Source organism: Pan paniscus, chromosome 8, assembly GCF_029289425.2.
Source record: "Pan paniscus chromosome 8, NHGRI_mPanPan1-v2.0_pri, whole genome shotgun sequence".
NCBI lineage: Eukaryota > Metazoa > Chordata > Mammalia > Primates > Hominidae > Pan > Pan paniscus.
This window is the reverse complement of record NC_073257.2, coordinates 57,977,666-57,995,809: the sequence shown is the minus strand read 5'-3', so window position 1 is coordinate 57,995,809 and position 18,144 is coordinate 57,977,666. Positions and strand designations below refer to the sequence as shown.

Genomic DNA, 18,144 nt, shown 5'->3' with positions numbered 1-18,144 from the left:
GGGAATGTCAATTCAGGTTGAATTCTCCTTTCCTAAAATGAGACCTGGCTGGCCGGGTGCCATGACTCACACCTGTGATCTCAGCAGTTTGAGAGGCAGAAGTAGGCAGATTGCTTGAGCTCAGAAGTTTGAGACCAGCCCTGGCAACATAGTGAAACCCCGACTCTATGAAAAATACAAAAAAAGTATCTGGGTGTGGTGGTGTGTACCTATGGTTCCAGCTTCTCGGGAGACTGAGGTGGGAGGATCCTCTGAACCCAGGAGGTAGAGGCTGCAGTGAGCTGTGATTATGCCATTGCACTCCAGCCTGGGCAACAGAGTGAGACACTTTCAAAAAAAAAAAAAAAAAGGTGGGGAGAGACCAAAATGACTAGAGTAGTCCTAAAGCTGAATTCAGAACTGTTCAAGAGCTCCCCTGGTTTTACAGAAAGGTAATAAGGTTTAGAGACAGACAGTATGGGGACTCAAACCCAATTTTGCTGTCAGACCAGTTTCCTAATCTCCCCAATTCCTCATCACTTCATCTATTTTTCTTTAAATCACATAATAGTACCTGCCATGAAAGGCAGTTTTGAGGATTAAAATTATGTGTACTAGAGTGTTTAGCACTGTGCCTGACATAAATTGTAAACAAATTTACCTCCCTTTTCTTCCCCCCTTGAAGTAATTCCAAATAGGCATGGACACTATGGAATTTCTTTTTCTTAAAAATTAAAAATAATGGATTTACATATAAAATTACAATTTCAAGAATGTTTTGAGGATGGCCTTGCTAGGAGAGTTGATTGGATTTATTCTCAAGATCCATTTTTATAGAGCGTGATTTGATAATGTCATTAAAACAGCTTGTCATTGTTTGAATTTCCGCAATTCATTCAGGCCAGAAACTACAATATCAAAAACAAGGAGTTATTTTCTTGCTTCAAAATAAAATACTTTTTTTTCAAATAAATTCTGTTCAGAACTATTCTTGTTTTCCCCCTTGGAAAAGCAATTTCCTTCAACTGGCAATGTTTCCAACTACCAGTAAACTGGCAGATCAAAGAACAGCCCTTGGAATGTGGAGCTTGGAGGTTTCTTTATTAAAGAGATTTTTCTGTGATAAATGGGACATTTGATTCCTTTTAGATTTTTTTTAGAGATTATAAATCACTTTTTAGAAAAGCTAATTTAACTGAACTCTGTGGTAGATACATAAGTAAAATCATACCAATTCCATTATTCATTCATAATTCTATCATGATTGTTTGTGAAAGGGTTGACTTGGAGAGTAATTATGGTAATTGAATCACCTAGTGAATTGTGCATTTCACTGAATGGTCTCTGTTGAAATCCACATCACATCCATTGCAGAAGGAGTTAGTTGGCAAGGGTATGTGCCAGGCCATGTACCAGCATCACTGGAGGTGTAGAGAGCTAAAGGCATATCTTGAGGAGTTCCAGCTTCTTGAGGAGCTGTCAATAAAGTGTAGAAGACTGACATATAAACAAATAATATACATTTAAATAATTACATTTAAAGTACAAATAAAATACATTTAAATAATGGACATTTTTGTCACGTTGTATAACATGTTGTATAAATGATGAAAATCATAAATAGAAACAACGTAGAACGGCAGAGCAGAAGAGGCTCTGATTGGCTTTGTTTTGGGGTTCAGGAAAGGCTTCCTAGAGGAGATGGCTGAGCTGAGATTTACAAAATAAACAGAAACTTACTCCCTTTTGTGATGCTTTACAAAATTGAGAGGAACATCACAAAAGAATGCTTCCTGTGGGAGGCTGACTACCAAAATGGAGAAGGAAAGGAGAGGCTGTGAGCTACTTCCTCTCATGTCCAGGTTCTTGACTCCTAAATTACCACTTGCTTGTCACTCTTGTGGTAAGCAGTGACTTGGGCAGCAGAGAGGGGCCAGGAGTGTGAACCTAGTTGACTTTTTCTGCCAGGAAATATGGAACCAGCAGAGAGATGTACTCATCCTAACATTGCCCAGTTTTTCCTCAACCACATCGTGCCCCTTTTCTGTTTCTTTTTTCTTTTTTTTTGAGACGGAGTTTCGCTCTTGTCACCCAGCTAGAGTGCAATGGTGTGATACTGGCTCACTGCAACCTCTGCCTCCCCGGTTCAAGCGATTCTCCTGCCTCAGCCTCCCAAGTAGCTGGGCTTACAGGCGTGCGCCACCATATCTGGCTAATTTTTGTGTTTTTAGTAGAGACGGGGTTTCACCATGTTTGCCAGGTTGGTCTCAAACTCCTGACCTCAGGTGATCCACTTACCTCAGCCTCCCAAAGTGCGAGGATTACAGGTGTCAGTGCCCCTTTTCATAGCCAATATTTTGTAATGCATCCTTTCCCACCTGAAGTGAATATCATCTATGCTATAACCTACCCATAACGTAATTTCAAAAAATCACTATAATATCCTAAAGGCAATGAAAAGGAGAAATAAAAGGAAAGTACATAAAATAGTGTATATTCGCATATGTCAGTATTCTAACACTGCTACGCAAAGTCATGTAATAAAATAGATCCCTTTTATATGTGGAATGGTGGTGAATAACAAGTATAAATTTAAACAAATATGAGTGGGTTGTATTTGCAACCCATATGCCAATAGTGACATCGCCATTTACAACATGAATTTCCAAACTGGTGGAAAGACTTAAAACAAACATTTCTAAACCAAACAAAGTACAGTCTTCCCTCAGCTTACACAATAATTACATTTCTGGAAATTTGGTGCATATTGAAACTGTGCAAAAATATTTTTGTGTTTACATACAAAATGGATTTAGGTTCTGGGATCAAATAATGACAAAAAGTTTTCTTTACACAAATGTCAGGACATTCAAAAGTTATGTGGGACATAAGTTCTCACTTTGCAAAACTGTACCGTGAATTACTAAATGCCAGTTATAGCCCCAAATTATAGTGATGACCCAAAAACCACCACTCTTGTGCAAAACACTCTCTATGGGGTGGTATTGACCTCATTGAGAAGGTCTGATTTAACGCGCTGGGCTTAACCATTCAGTCTGTGTCAGACACTGGAGCTGAGGAGGGGTGGTCCATCTTTGGGGAGAGGATCAGCAGTCTATGGAAGGTATCACGTTCCTATCCATATGAGGTTGCACCTACTATTCATTTATTCTTTCATTCAATCAATGTTAATTAGCATACCTACTATATTCTAGACATTGCTCCAACAACTAGAAAAGAACATTGAGATTTTAGAAAACAATACTAGGAAAACTCCTGCACTTGTAGAGCTGATTCTAATCATTGCTTCTTTGTGGCTTTTTTCTGAGGCAACTGGGACTAATATAAATTTTCTTCCCCAGAAGATTCTGAAATGAGTCAGAGTTTAGCCCCAAAACTGAAAAGTCACTCTCTATTCTTCTACCCATAATAAATTATGCCCTGGCATGTTGCCCAGAAGACCCCATCAGACATTCTGCAATAAGATCAAAGAATTCATGAAGATACTCTAAGATACTCCAAGTAAGAATATCAAAATCCTCCTGTGATCAAACTCCCAGGGAAATATTAAAAGATAAAGTCCTAAGGATATTAATATTTAAAAGTATTAAATTTGAAAAGAATTATAGTCCAATATCAAAGCCTATTGCCCTTGTGCATTAAAAGTTCATAGGAAGTAAAATCCAAAAATTTTCTTTCCCAGTTTCTCTGACTGCTCAAGTCAATAGCTGGGTGAAGTGTGGGATCTTGCTGTGGTTGTAGCAGAGCCTGCCTGCCACTAAATTATTTGTACAATGCCTTCAAGACCTTTAGCAGATTCTAAAACTATCAGAGTTCTAAAAGTTGAGAAAATATAACATTCTTCTCAGCACTTACCCACATCCACAAGACTTAAAACGTAATTCAAGCTCCAGGTCCAACACAGTTGTGCTAGGAAATGTATGCTCCCAGAATGCAGCCCATAGCTGCGTATGATGGTGTAGATCCTAAAGACACCATTTATATCCCAGTTTATATATGATTCCCTCTCCTCATCATTGTATAGGGCACCCCCTGCAAAGCACTGTAGGGCAACTGGCAAAAGTCTTTAGTGGAGACTTAGTGTTATCAGAGAATAAGAAAGCAGATACAGATCTTGGGTTTGACACACAGGAGTCTAGAGCCTCTTATGTCAGTTATCCTGAGGCCAAAAGCTATTTCAACGCACTTAGGAGAAATCTTACTGTGGTAGTGAATGAACTAACCCAACGCCAGCTTGGGGCCAGGCACATGTGTCATTTCATTTCCTTCCATCTACCACTGGCTTCTGCCTCATACCTTCTTTCACATTTACCAGTTATCCATTTAAAGCCCAAATCTGAGCTTACATCATGTAGGATCAGATCCAAACTCCTTGGCATGAAATGTATGGAACTTCACAGCCTTGTTTGTTGGACTTCGTCATTTCTCCTGTTCTCTCACCCTAGCTTCCAGGCCCAATGAAGGGGGTCAGAAGTTGTTGACACATGCCATGCGTTTCACACTTCCGTGGCCTGGCACTCATGTCTGTCTGGCTGGGATACCCTTCCTCTTTTGTAGGTCTGGAAGGTCTCTACTTACATTTAAGGGCCAATCCAAATGTCTGTCTCCATCATGTGGATTCTCATGATACACTTCCATTCTTTTATTGTGGCGCTTACTTTTCTCTATTTTGTATATAATTTATATACACACATATATTTATATGTATACATATATAGTGAATGTGCATATACACACAAGTATATATACATGTAATTTATAGACCTTTACTCTCCTTTGTTCATGAGGAGGTCTATGTCTTGAAGGTCTAGAAAGGGCTTTATACATCCTTGTATGCACAGGACCCAGCACAGAGGCCTGGCACACAAGTCCCAGAATAAAAATGCTTGCGGCCGGGAGCGGTGGCTCATGCCTGTAATCTCAGCACTTTGGGAGGCCGAGGCGAGCGGATCACGAGGTCTGGAGTTGGAGACCAGCCTGGCCAACATGGTGAAACCCCGTCTCTACTAAAAATACAAAAATCAGCTCGGTGTGGTGGCGGGCGCCTGTAATCCCTTGGGAGGCTGAGGCTAGAGAATCATTTGAACTCAGGAGGCAGAGGTTGCAGTGAGCTAAGGCAAGATCACGCCATCGCCTCACGCCTGTTACTTGGGCAACAGGGCGAGACTCCATGTCAAAAAAAAAAAAAAAATGCTTGCTAATATAAACGTGATCATAAAGACAGCAATGATTATCATGAAATTTTAACTTGCTTACCAGAAAAAGTGCATGGTCTAAAACTTGGTAAATGTGCTGTTCCGTGAAACAAGGGGGTGAACATTAGAAAACTCGAGCTTCTTCGGATTCTGAATTAACTAAAATCATATTTAAGTTGGAAAGACAGTGCCATCTAGTGGTGCATTTCTTTTTCTTTTGAAATTACTGGTTTTAGCCATTCCTGTCTTATATAATTCTAGCACTTTAAGATAATGTCAGTGGTCATGGTCATGGCTGTTCTGTGGCCTTGAGCACATCATAGCTCTGTTATGAATTTAATATTTGGAGTTAGATACACACAGATACTCATTTAGAAATACAATAGGGCGGGGCGCGGTGGCTCACGCCTGTAATCCCAGAGGCAGAGGTTGCAGTGAGCCAATATCACGCCATTGCACTCCAGCCTGGGTGACAAGAGCGAAACTCCGTCTCAAAAAAAAAAAAAAAAAAAGAAAAAGAAAAAGAAAAAAAGAAACAGAAAAGGGGCACTGCGGATCACGAGGTCAGCAGATCGAGACCATCCTGGCTAACACGGTGAAACCCCGTCTCTAGTAAAAATACAAAAAAAATTAGCCGGGCGCGGTGGCGGGCTCCTGCAGTCCCAGCTACTCGGGAGGCTGAGGCAGGAGAATGGCGTGAACCCGGGAGGCGGAGCTTGCAGTGAGCCGAGATAGCGCCACTGCAGTCCGGCCTGGAGAAAGAGGGAGACTCCGTCTCAAAAAAAAAAAAAAAGAAAAGAAAAAAAAATATAATGAAGATTACTCAGAAGAAAACAAATGTTTTCTAGTTATGTGTTTGAGAGAAATCCAAGCACCCACTATTTCAAAGGATGTTTCTAGAAGGCTGCCATGGCTGCGAATTGTTCTGGGTGCTGGCGACACCACAGTGAAGAAGTCAGACAGAGTCTCCGTCTCCCCACCCGTGGGACTTACATCCTTGTTGGGAAAGAGACCGGACAAAGCAAATAAACAATAAATAAGATCGGTTTTGATTATAATAGGAAAATAAAACAGGATGATGCTGGGGGAGGGCAACATTCGATAGCACGGGCTTCTCTGAGGAGGTGACATGTGAGGTGAGGGCCCATGACAGGGAGTCCTTAGCTGTGCGGGTTCAGCTTCAGCTGAGGAAAGACGTCTCCTGGCAGGAAGAGCTGCAGGAGCAGGGCCATGGGCAGGAGTCCTCCTGGGATGAAGGAAGTGCAACCAGCAGTGAGGTGCGGGCGGCCTGGGAAGGAGGCACAGGCCAGAGCAGCTGGAGCTTGCAGACCGTGGGAAGGAGCTGGAATTTTACTTTAGGTGCAACGGGGATCTGCCGGAGCATTTTAGTCAGAGCAGGAGCAGCACCTCATTGGAGTTTGCAGACATGCAGGCAATTCAGTGGAGAACACTATGGCTGCTCCGGAATTAGGTCTATTAAGAAGATGTTTCAGTGGGAACAGGTGAAGAACAATGGTGGTCACCTGGAGATGGAGCCCTCTGAGATATGTTTTGAAGGTAGAATGGAGTGGATGTGGAGTGAAGAGAGAGAGAGGAATCAGAGATGACTGAAGTTGTAGGCTTGAAACATTGAGGTAAAGAAGCCTCAGGGAGAACAGTTTTGGGAGGGCTTGTGGAAGAGAGGAATCAAAGCACTTGTTTATTTATTTATTAGATATTTATTGAGTGCCTCTCATGTGCAGACACCTAAAAACTGGGAACATGGCAGTGAGCAGAACAGAAATCTGTGCATTCATGGAACTTGTATTCTCTTCAGTGGGAAAGACAATGAAATAAACAAGTTAGCCTGGGCAACATAACAAGACTACATCTCTAAAATTTTTTTATTAGCTATGCATAGTGGCATGCACCTGTAGTCCCAGTACTTAGGAGGCTGAGGTGGGAGGATTACTTCAGCCCAGAAGTTCAAGGCTGCAGTGAGCTATGATTGTAGCACTGCACTCCAGCCTGGACAACAGAGTGAGACCTTGTCTCAAAAAAAAAAAAAAGTTAAATATGTAGTATGTAGAAGAAGGTAATACTTGCTGTGGAGAAAAGTCAAGCAGGAAAGGAGATGGGAATGTTGGGAGAGTTTACACAAGGAAGGCCTTATTGAGTTGGGGCTATCTTTTTTTTTTTTTTTTTTTTGGAGACAGTCTTGCTCCATCACTCAGGCTGGAGTGCAGTGAAACGATCTCAGCTCACTGTAACCTCCACCTCCTAGATTCAAGCGATTATCCTGCCTCAGTCTCCTGAGTAGCTGGGATTACAGGCATGTACCATCACGCCGGCCAATTTGGGGATGTCTGAGTAAAGACCTGAAGAAATGTAGGAGGACAAACGATGTGGATATACAGGGAAGAGCATTCCAGGCCAAGGGAGCAGCAAATGCCATACCCAAGAAGCAGGAGCATGCCTGGTTTGGCTCAAGAAGCAAAATGAACAAAGTGGAGACAATAAGAAATTAGATCAGAAAGGTCAGGGGTGGGATAGGAGGAGAGAAGGCCATTGTGATGGCTTTGGTTGTTCTATTGAGTGGATGGGCAGTTAGGAGGGTTTCAGCAGAGCGATGACCTGGTCTGACTTACATTTTAACAGTATCCCTCTCGATGACATTTTGAGAATAGACTAAGAGGAACAAGAGCAGAATCAGGGGCTTCGTGGGAGTCTCCAGTGATCATCAAGGCAAGAGATCAGAGCAACTAGGGCCAGAGTGTTAGTGGGTGCAGTGGTTAAGGTAGCAGTGGGTGAGCGGACTCTCATGACACATTCTTTTTAAAATCATAGGTTACTTTCCCAAAGAGGAAAAAAATGTTAGGCATCATACCAGGTTTTTACTGAAAGTCATAATATAATCAATCCAATTATAATTCTGTTCCTTAATTAAGACCACCTCTAAGAACATCAATGTAAAAATGTTTAATCATGACCTATTGCGACTTCACATCCGATTTAGTGTGAAAGATGCAACTTTTTTGTAAATAATGGAGAAGTAATGAATTGTTTTTCTTTTCAGTTATACCATGGGGTTAGTGAAAATGCCAACTTGGCTGGAACGTTTTGTGGTTCCACTGTACCTGCTCCTTTTATGTCTTCTGGTAACTTCCTTATGGTTCAATTTGTCAGTGACTTAACATTAGAAAGGGAAGGATTTAATGCTACATACACCATCATGGACAGTGAGTAAATAGAAGCATTTTTCTATGTTATGAAATACACATGTATTTAGGCACTGAAAAGAATGCCCTGCTTATTATATTGAAATTTCAATGTTAATTACTAAACTCAATGTCAATTACTATCTAAACTCAATGTCAATTACTAAACACCATGTTAATTACTCTATGTTTAATCTGTGGTACAAAATTTGATACAATTTTTAGTCAAGGATATAAACCCCCAATTCTTAATGGAATGATGAAAATATAGCTCCTCTGGGGTGAGAGATGAGGAAGACAGAATTTTAAAGACTGCCTGAGATGAGACATGAATAAATTGTCTCCTGTGTTGCTTTTTCTTCCCAGTGCCTTGTGGTGGAACATACAATGCAACTTGGACCCCACAAAATATTTCATCACCCAATCCATCAGACCCAGATGTCCCATTTTCCATCTGCACTTGGGTCATTGACACCCCTCCACATCAGCAGGTCAAGATAACTGTGTGGGTGTTAACAGCTGAGCTCATAAGACTGCATGCAGAATTACTTACAGCTTCAGGACTCACCACAGGTAACAATTACAGGATGAATGACAGTCGCATCTTTTCACTAGCTTTTGCAAAACACTTGAAATAATGAGTCCATGATTAAATAATTTTCTAAGTTACTTCCAGCTTAATGTGTTTTCCATCTGTACACAAAGCCCTCCAATCAGGTGTGTCGAGAAACTTGTACTTGGTCCTGTAGGTCCAGAGCTCTCAAAGCTTTGTGTGCCTAAGAATGCGTTAAGATGCATCTTAAAAGTGCATCCTCCCTGGCACACCCTCAGAGACTGAGTTATAACACCCATTTATCTGACTTTTTGACAAACATCTCTGGTGTTTTGGTGCCAATACCAGAGCTCCATGGACCATGCTTGGAGAAATACATATAGTTAGCAGGATTTATGTATAGGCTGAATTGAAAGGGTCAATACAGAACACAAGAGAATCAGTGAAGAGGGTGTTTGGCACCAGTTTCAGAGGTCTATATTCATGGTAATATAAGAGAGATAAAAAGAAAAGGGCCGGGTGCGGTGGCTCATGCCTGTAATCCTAGCACTTTGGGAGGCCGAGGCAGGTGACCTGAGGTCAGGAGTTCAAGACCAGCCTGGCCAATGTGGCGAAACCCTATCTCCACTAAAAATACAAAAAATTAGCCGGGTTCAGTGGTGTGTGCCTATAACCCCAGCTACTCGGGAGGCTGAGGCAGGAGAATCGCTTGAACCTGGGATGCGGACGTTGCAGTGAGCCAAGATTGCGCCACTGCACTCCAGACTGGGCGACAGAGCAAGACTTTGTCTCAACAACAACAACAACAACAAAAACAAAGAGGCTGGGCACGGTGGCTCACGCCTGTAATCCCAGCACTCTGGGAGGCCGAGGCAGGTGGATCATAAGGTCAAGAGATTGAGACCATCCTGGCTAACACGATGAAACCCCGTCTCTACTAAAAATACAAAAAAAAAATTAGCCGGGCGCGGTGGCAGGTGCCTGTAGTCCCAGCTACTCGGGAGGCTGAGGCAGGAGAATGGCGTGAACCGAATCGCGCCACTGCACTCCAGCCTGGGTGACAGAGCCAGACTCCGTCTCAAAAAAAAAAAAAAGAAAGAAAGAAAGCCATTTTGAGCTTTACAAAATGCTGAGTCTGAATTTCCTCTGGAATAAGATGTTGAGGAGACAGTTGGACACAAAGTGGGATGTTGACGTAAGGCCCAAAGATTTTTGTGCATCATCATTATCATGATAAGTAATTGAAATAATGAGAAGAATAAGATTATCCAGGGAAAAATATGTAAAGGGAGAGGCCGTGAACTGAGGATGGATACCAGGGAGAACATCTGAGAATACCTGGATTGTCTTTCTGCAGTCGGGGGAGCAACTAACCCTCCCCAGTTCATTCCAAGAATGTCATGTTCAAGCCCCATGTGCTGGAATAGTAGAGTCCCATTTGTTGTCTTCTGAGTTTTCAGGGTCCTCTTCATTATAAATCTGGGGTCCCCTGCTTCTCACCTGGTCTTGCTGGGGAGAGAAAAGTTCCGTTTGTCTGACTCCAATGTGGAGAGGTGTGAGATGTGCTGGCAGCTGAATAGGCCCTGGACTTGCTCCGTTTTGTGCAAAGCATAGACGCTGAGATGAGCTCCCAAGCTCTCAAGATGGACAAGATGCTAGATTATCATCATTCTGTTGGTAATGGTTTTCAGGACAAAATCCCCATTACCCAGTAGTACCCTTACTGGAAGGACTTAGAGCCAAGTGGAGCAAGGTCCTTTGGGTGAAGCCTTTTCCCCCTGCTTCATGAAGCTAAGACAATGAGGATCATGGTGGACCACTCAGCGGGTCACAGAGTGCCACTTACAGAGCACTGGGCACCAGCTGGAACATAACAGCAGCTGGAGTGGCTGTGAGTAAGACCCAGTGTTTGTCATGACTGAATAATGTTTTCAACTGAATGAATACAGGAAACAATCAAGGGTTTCAGACTGGGTAGGTAGGGAGGAAACAAACATTGACGGATGAGCTGGGAGAAACTGGGATTCTCAGGGTATCCAAGAATAGACAGAGAAGGTCTAATTGGAAGATCATGAAGGAATGATGTGTAGGGCTGTTATAGAGGATGTACAGTAGCTACCTGGCATTGGGAATGAACGGAGACACAGAGATGGAAGTCACTGGTGTTAAGAAATATAAAGTGAGGATGTTTAATGGCTTGTCTGTATAAACACTGAAACCTCTAAGCGTTCAGAAAGGAAATTGGGGGCAGGAGATTACTATGAGCTGAGACACCTCAAGTCTTTCATAAATGCTGGGAAGTAACCAGGAGAAAAGTAAGTGAGAGTGATGACGATGGTGAGAATATATTTGACCAGACGTAGAGACCCTCAAAGGTGAACCAGCTTTGAGGCAAGGATGGAAGCTGCAGTGAGGAACGTGGAGCATCCCTCCCTTCCCTCTAGGCTGACCCCCCACCCTTCCTACTCAATGAACTGTGGAGCATGGGAAAAGATTGGCCTCTACCAGGAGGCTGGTGGAGAAACAGGTTTTGCTAAGGCTACAAAGTGGACAGGCGGAGGATGTATACAGAGAATAATTGACCGTGCAGTTAAAGTTCACAGGATACAGCAAAGTTAGACAAGGACCAAGAGCAGGAGACGGTTGGGAGGAGGAGTGGAAGTCCTGAGCAGTAAGAGGAGTTTGCAAGCAGAGGTGGGTTGGGTCTTTCAGTAGGTTCCTAAGGACGGCAGATATTAGAGACATACTTGTGACAGGGAGGCTGCAAATACCCTGACTTTGGTACAACTTGTTTTTATGCAAGAACTGGTGGGCATTCAACTGCATTTACTCCAGGTTTTTGAGAGGTAATGAGGGCTGCCCAAGTGTTACAAAGGGGAACCGGCACCTCATTACAGGCCCTGGCTGGCTTGGGGATGTACAGTGGAACCAAAGGCTCTGATTAGATTTGCTAAGGGGTAGCAAGGGCTGGATCAGGGCAATGATGGTTGTTAGTCTCATGGAGCTCAGGACTGGCAAAAGCCGCAGGAGGAGAAATCCAGTGAACTCTCAAACAGCCCAGTGGTGCTCAGAGCAATGGCACAGGCCTCGACTAGGAAGTCACATCAGAGGGGAGGGGTCTTGTTTTCAGCAGGGATGTGTCTGTGGTTTCAGCAGAAACTTTGCCTCCCCTCCTCCCTCCCCTCTGGGAAGGTGCGACTTGTATCAGTTCCAAGGCCAATGTGAGTCTTCTTGCAGAGCACTTCCAACAACAGAGCTAGTTTCCATGGTTAAATATTTAAGCCATACTTTTATAGGCAGTTTAATTTCTGTTATGCTGTTCTCTTCTAAAATAAATCTAACATGACTTGGCTTCCATTTCATTTCAGAGTCATGGAAATTCAAGAATTCAGTTCTGTGGCAGAAATGCTTCGGCTGTGCCAGTGTTTTATTCTTCTATGAGTACTGCAATTGTCATTTTCAAATCTGGAGTTTTAAACAGAAATTCTAGAATGAATTTCACCTATCAGATAGCAGGTGAGCCCCAGAACTTCATCTTTTATTAAGAAAAGCTGCCATCATTACAAATATTCCTAGAATAATTACAATTATTTCTAGAATTGACTCCCGTGAGTAAATTAGGATTTGTTAACAAAAACCACACCCATCTCTTAACTAGAACCCAGGCCCAATTTAGCAAATTACTAAAGTTGGTTTCTAAAGAGGTAAAGAGAATACAATACTAACCAAGATGCTTAGAATGCTAGCATTTTCTTCAACGTCCATGTAGTTGATTTTAAAAATATACCAGTTATTTTGTTAATTTACCCACTTAACCACACTGAATATACATATTTATTTATGAGAAATATATATATATTTGCAAGAGCTTTATCAAAATATAATCCTCATATCATACAATTTACCCATTTAATGTTTATATTTCAGAGGTTTTTAGTATTTTCACAAGGTTGAAAATCTTAGAAAATTATTTTTGTAAAAATCAAAAAGCCTTAAAAGAGTTACCTGATTACTATCACTGAGAAGTTTATTTTCACAGAACACTTTATTTGATATTTATTTTGAATTGATTCAAATGAAAGCTGCCTTTGGTTAAACAAACAAAAGTACTTTAGATTTTTTTTTACAAAAAAAAAAAAAAGGTAAAGAACGATTTCCCACAAATAACTCACAAATGGATTTAAAATCCTTGCGCAAAACTCTGTCTTGGAGGTAGTGTCCTTGTTTAAAAGAGAGTCTGAATGCTAGCCACTTCACCTCAATGTGATCAGAAAAGTTCAAAGGATCCTCGAGTATTCGTCTTTAAAGGAGAAGGCTCCTGTGTCATGCTTCCTGTAGGGGTGTTTGTGTGAACGAGCTGCTGCATTGCATCTGTGTGTGCTGCTTGAAATTCACTTCACTGCTCAGGGTCTCAATTATCTCAAAGATAAAGGAAGAAGCTGGATTACTTTTTTCTAAAGTTTGTTCACATGTAATGATCTTTTTGAATTATTCCTGTGAAGTTGAAAGAGCACTGAACACCGGAATGCATACATTAATTATGCATATTTTTCTTCTAAGATTGCAACAGAGACTATCACAAGGCATTTGGCAACCTGAGGAGTACTGGATGGCCAGATAACTATGACAGTGACATGGATTGCACCATTACTCTCACAGCCCCCCACAACCACACCCTCTTTTTTCATTTGTTTGGCATTGAGAACTCAATTGAATGCAGAAACGATTTCTTGGAGGTAATATGCATTTGAATATCATTTAAATGATGATGGATTTTACACCTTTTCTTTAGTGCTTCTAATGCTCTATGATTCTTACTTGTTTCATTAATTTATTCATTACCTTTTCATTCCCTAAACATTTACAGAGCACCAGTCCAAACACCGGAAATTGGGAACCTCAGGGCCCTCGGAAGACTCCTAGTCTGGTGGAAAGGACAGATGGGGTATAGCCAATTACAGCACAATGTGGAAAGGACTAACTGAGTCCAGCAGGGGTAGGGGTTCCTAACTCAGTCTGGGAACTAGAAACCTTCTTTAAGAGGGCAATATGTAAGTTGAGACCTAAAAGTATCAGAGGAAAGTCTAAGAACAACATGCTGATTCTGTAAAATGAAACTGAATGATACTAAATAGCTCACCTAATTTCCCTGACAGCTACAGTAAGTTTGGGGCATCGTCAACATCCTCTAAAGACAAGTGTTGCTTTGAATAAGTGCTCCCTTGTTGCAGGAGGTGTGGTCTGTCCTTTTTCCACCACAACTCCAGAGCTCTAATTTGGACACAGAAGTGACTTTGCTGTTTGCCCATTCTCCACCCATTCACCCCCCACTCCCACCCCAGGACACACTGAGAGAGAAGCCCCCCTTGCACCTGGAGCAGGCAGAGCTATGCCCCTTGTGGGCCTGAACCTTTGGGGTCTTCCAGAGCCCCTGGTGAGCTCCCTCTGTGCTCTTTCTGCCACATCACCTGCATTGAGCATGTGAGATGGAACATGAATATCATTGTTCATAGGCAGGAAACAGTCTGAATAAGACTCATCTGATGCGGACCCAGTGTGTGGAACTCAGCACCTGTGTTTTGCCAGAAAACCCCCAGAGCTCATGCGGTTGTGACCTTTGCAAGCTCTGTTGAAAATGCATTCATCCTTAGGAAATAAACTCAGGTGGAACCTGAGACTCAAAAGGATAAGGATGCTGAATTCCTCTGAGAGTGGAATTTAAATCTAAACCTCATCCCGATGCTCTCTAAACTGGCTTTGTTTCACCATACAAGAGGCTTCAGTAAGGTTTCCAGAAAGTTTGCTTGTTCCTCTACACCTGATCTGGAGTTGTATTTTTTGTTTTATTTTTTTTCTCACTGCCTCTTTGATCAGGTCTTCATTCAAAATAAGCTGCCCAAGATGATTTGATCTTTGTAGCATAAACAAATGTACTGGTGTATGCAGCAGGCTTCTTTCCTTCTGTGGGAGGATTCTTTCCAGTGGGCTTCTGTTCAGCTGCTAGTTTCTTGGTAGCTGCAGCCTTTGTTCCCAACAAAACATCTTTTCTCGCCTGCAACCCACCTCATCTGATTTGGCTTCTAGGGCTGCTGTCACCTTCTGCCCGACCTGGTGAGGAAGGGTGTTCTGGCACATGGTCTTTGCCTATGGGTTTAGCTTCAACATGATTCCTGATGCAGTTTTATCATCCTGGAAAGCTCTCCCCTTTGGAATTCATCTAAATCCTTTATTAATCAATAGCCTTAACATGTAGTGCCATAAATAACACTCAGAGGAAGCTCATGCCTTTTCTAAAGGAATATTCCCATGACAGGAAACCAAAAGATGTATGTAGCAGGGAGGAAACGAAGAGACAAATACAGTATTCTTTGTGCCGGTCAGGTTACTCAACTTGGACCTATGTACCTCCCCCACCATGGAGATCCATATATTTATATGAAGTGTAAAGCAGAAAGAATGAGGCGAGTGGGATCTGGAGGAAAGATGGAATAACCCCGTTAGGTTGGAGTCACAGTGCAACTAACTCTTAACTCACTCCAGCTTGAATGGACCATTATTGATCAGAGTCAACATTTGCCATTTGCCTGATAGATGCTGGGAAGCAAAGCCTTGCTTTCCAGCCATGGACAGTAAGAACTCTTCCTCCTCGCTGTCCTTCATTACTCCGTAGAATGGATCTGAAACTTCCTGTCCCATAAGCAAAGAAAGGAAACCACAGATTAGGCCTGTAAAATGTAGCTCCGTCTGGCTCTCAGTGGGAAGACTGTGGGCATAGTTTATTGGCAGCTGGACCAGGAAGCCTCAGCATTCCATTCTTGTGAACTGCCGTGGGAACAGAAATGTCTGACTGAGGATTCAGTGTTACTACCAAGTGAGGGCCGAGCTCTAGACCATGCCTGGAATCTGCGATTGTTTTCATGCCTTCACCTCCCCTTCCAGGATCCTCTGATGTCGCAGGGATGCCCGCTGCTCTCGGTGGCCCCATTCCTCCTAGGAGACGAAAGTGAATAAGACAAGTTGTTGGCAGTGTCCGTGAAAATTAGTATCTCACTGCTCAGAGCAACGCCATTTTAAAAGAGGACCCCTAGGTGAAAACACCCAAACTCAAGAGTATGGTGCTGGCAGGTCTTAAATATGGCAGCCCTCCTATCTACTAGTGGATAACTGGCTACTCTGTCATGGCAAGTCTACTTTATTTAAACACTTAGCAGAATAATCCCTGAAGCACTAGAAAGGCATTAGTCTCTCCCACGGGCTACTACATAGACCTAAAAGGAATCTCACCTGATCAACACAGCCCAGCAAGATTAGACTGTCTTAACTCTGTGACTTAAGATACCAGCAATTAACCAAATTTTAAATCATGGAATTACAAAGGGAAGAGAGGAACTTCCAATGTTTTGAATACATGGATCAGTAAAATCAGCATTTCTACATGTCAGGCTGGTTCCAACATACATTGCCTGTGTAACGTTTCCTTTAGAAGTGTCGAGAGCCCTCCTGGAAGCAGGGCTAGTTGTGAATGCAGGGTAGGAGCCAGGCTGGGGGACAGAAAATGGTTGAATTCACAGTGTGGTTCTCTCTTCCCTCAAAACACCAACTCATTTCCTGTTTTTATATGTGTCTATTCAAAAATGAGGAGTTGAAACAAAAAAGCAACAAGGCCTCGGAATGTGTTTTTAAAACACGTTTAACAACAGTCAGAAGTTGTATAGATTTATAATTCTGTCCTTCACCCATACAGAAATTCCTTTTGTTCTGAACTTTATTATACTTTGCATTGTATTTTTTTCGTAGCCCCTTTACAGCCAAGTAATTTTCAATGGGAAACCCGTGTGCGCGCGCACACATACACACACACAGACACACGCTATGAAAAATGTATAATAGTTGACTGGAAACAGGGCAGGCAACATTGCCCCCACCCATCCCCACCCTTTAAAAATTCACTTTACCTACATTCTTCCAAATGTTTCCCCAAAAGCAAAGGCTGCAGGATCATAGCACAAACTATTATATAAAAAAGCAGACTGATGTTTTAATTGCTACAGGTTAACAGATATTTCTGAATCCAAATACAAATGTTTTTTGATCTACACATGGAACATTTTTCCCCTTTGCAAGTGAAGATGACTTCTGCATATATTTTCAGAAAACCCTTCATTCTTATGTATATAAAAAGACAAAGCTTTTCCAAAAAGTGTCATCATTCAAATTGTCTCACAGTGTAATGTATATACATTGGAGAAGAAAGTGTAAGTTTAATAATGAATGACTCCTTCCTAAAGGTGAGAAATGGAAGTAACAGCAATTCACCATTACTTGGCAAGTACTCTGCTGCCAAACCCTGTCTTCTCTCAAAATAATGAACTATACCTATGATTTAAGAGTAATAGTGTAATTTCGGATCGTGGATATGAAATCATCTGGACCTCATCACCCTCTGGTAAGACATTTGTACTTTGTACGGGAAAGCAGTGTAGGTGAGTAAAACATAAGGTGTCTAATAGAAAAAGGCAAAGTAACCTTATATTTTTTAGCTACCTGTGTACCTGATTAATTCATGTTAAGAATAGAGATTTTTAACAATGAAGGTACAAATTATTTTGTTGTTGTTGTTGCTGAGATGGAGTCTTGCTCTGTCGCCCAGGCTGGAGTGCAGTGGCACGATCTCAGCTCACTGCAACCTCCGCCTCCTGGGTTCAAGTGATTCTCCCACCTCAGCCTCCCTAGTAGCTGAGATTACAGTTGCATGCCACCATGCCCAGCTAATTTTGTATTTTTAGTAGAGACGGGGTTCTGCCATGTTGGCCAGGCTGGTCTTGAGCTCCTGACCTCAGGTGATCTACCCGTGTCGGCCTCCCAAAGTGCTGGGATTACAGGCATGAGCCACCGCACCTGGCCAGATTACTTTAAATTCTACATTTATTCATTATTTCTGTTTATAAAATAATATATATTCATATATGAAGCACATATAAGGTATGAAGATTTAAAAATTCCTTTGTAAATTCAATTTTGTTAGACTTTTTGACTTTTGGTTTGACCATCAAGGAAGTTCATTGAGAATTTAGGGAAAAATATTTACCAAAAATCCAACTTATGAACACATTCTGGCATATATATGAATGCTTGTGCTTCTCACAGGCCCTGACATTTGTTGGCAGTCCTGGAGAGAAATTGCTTTTTTAGGGTAGTA

At 42.0% G+C, this 18,144-nt stretch overlaps 1 pseudogene; it reads left to right on the top strand.

The window, feature by feature from the left end:
- Positions 1-18,144, top strand: part of LOC100988136 (cubilin-like) — a 55,925-nt pseudogene that overhangs the window by 32,360 nt on the left and 5,421 nt on the right.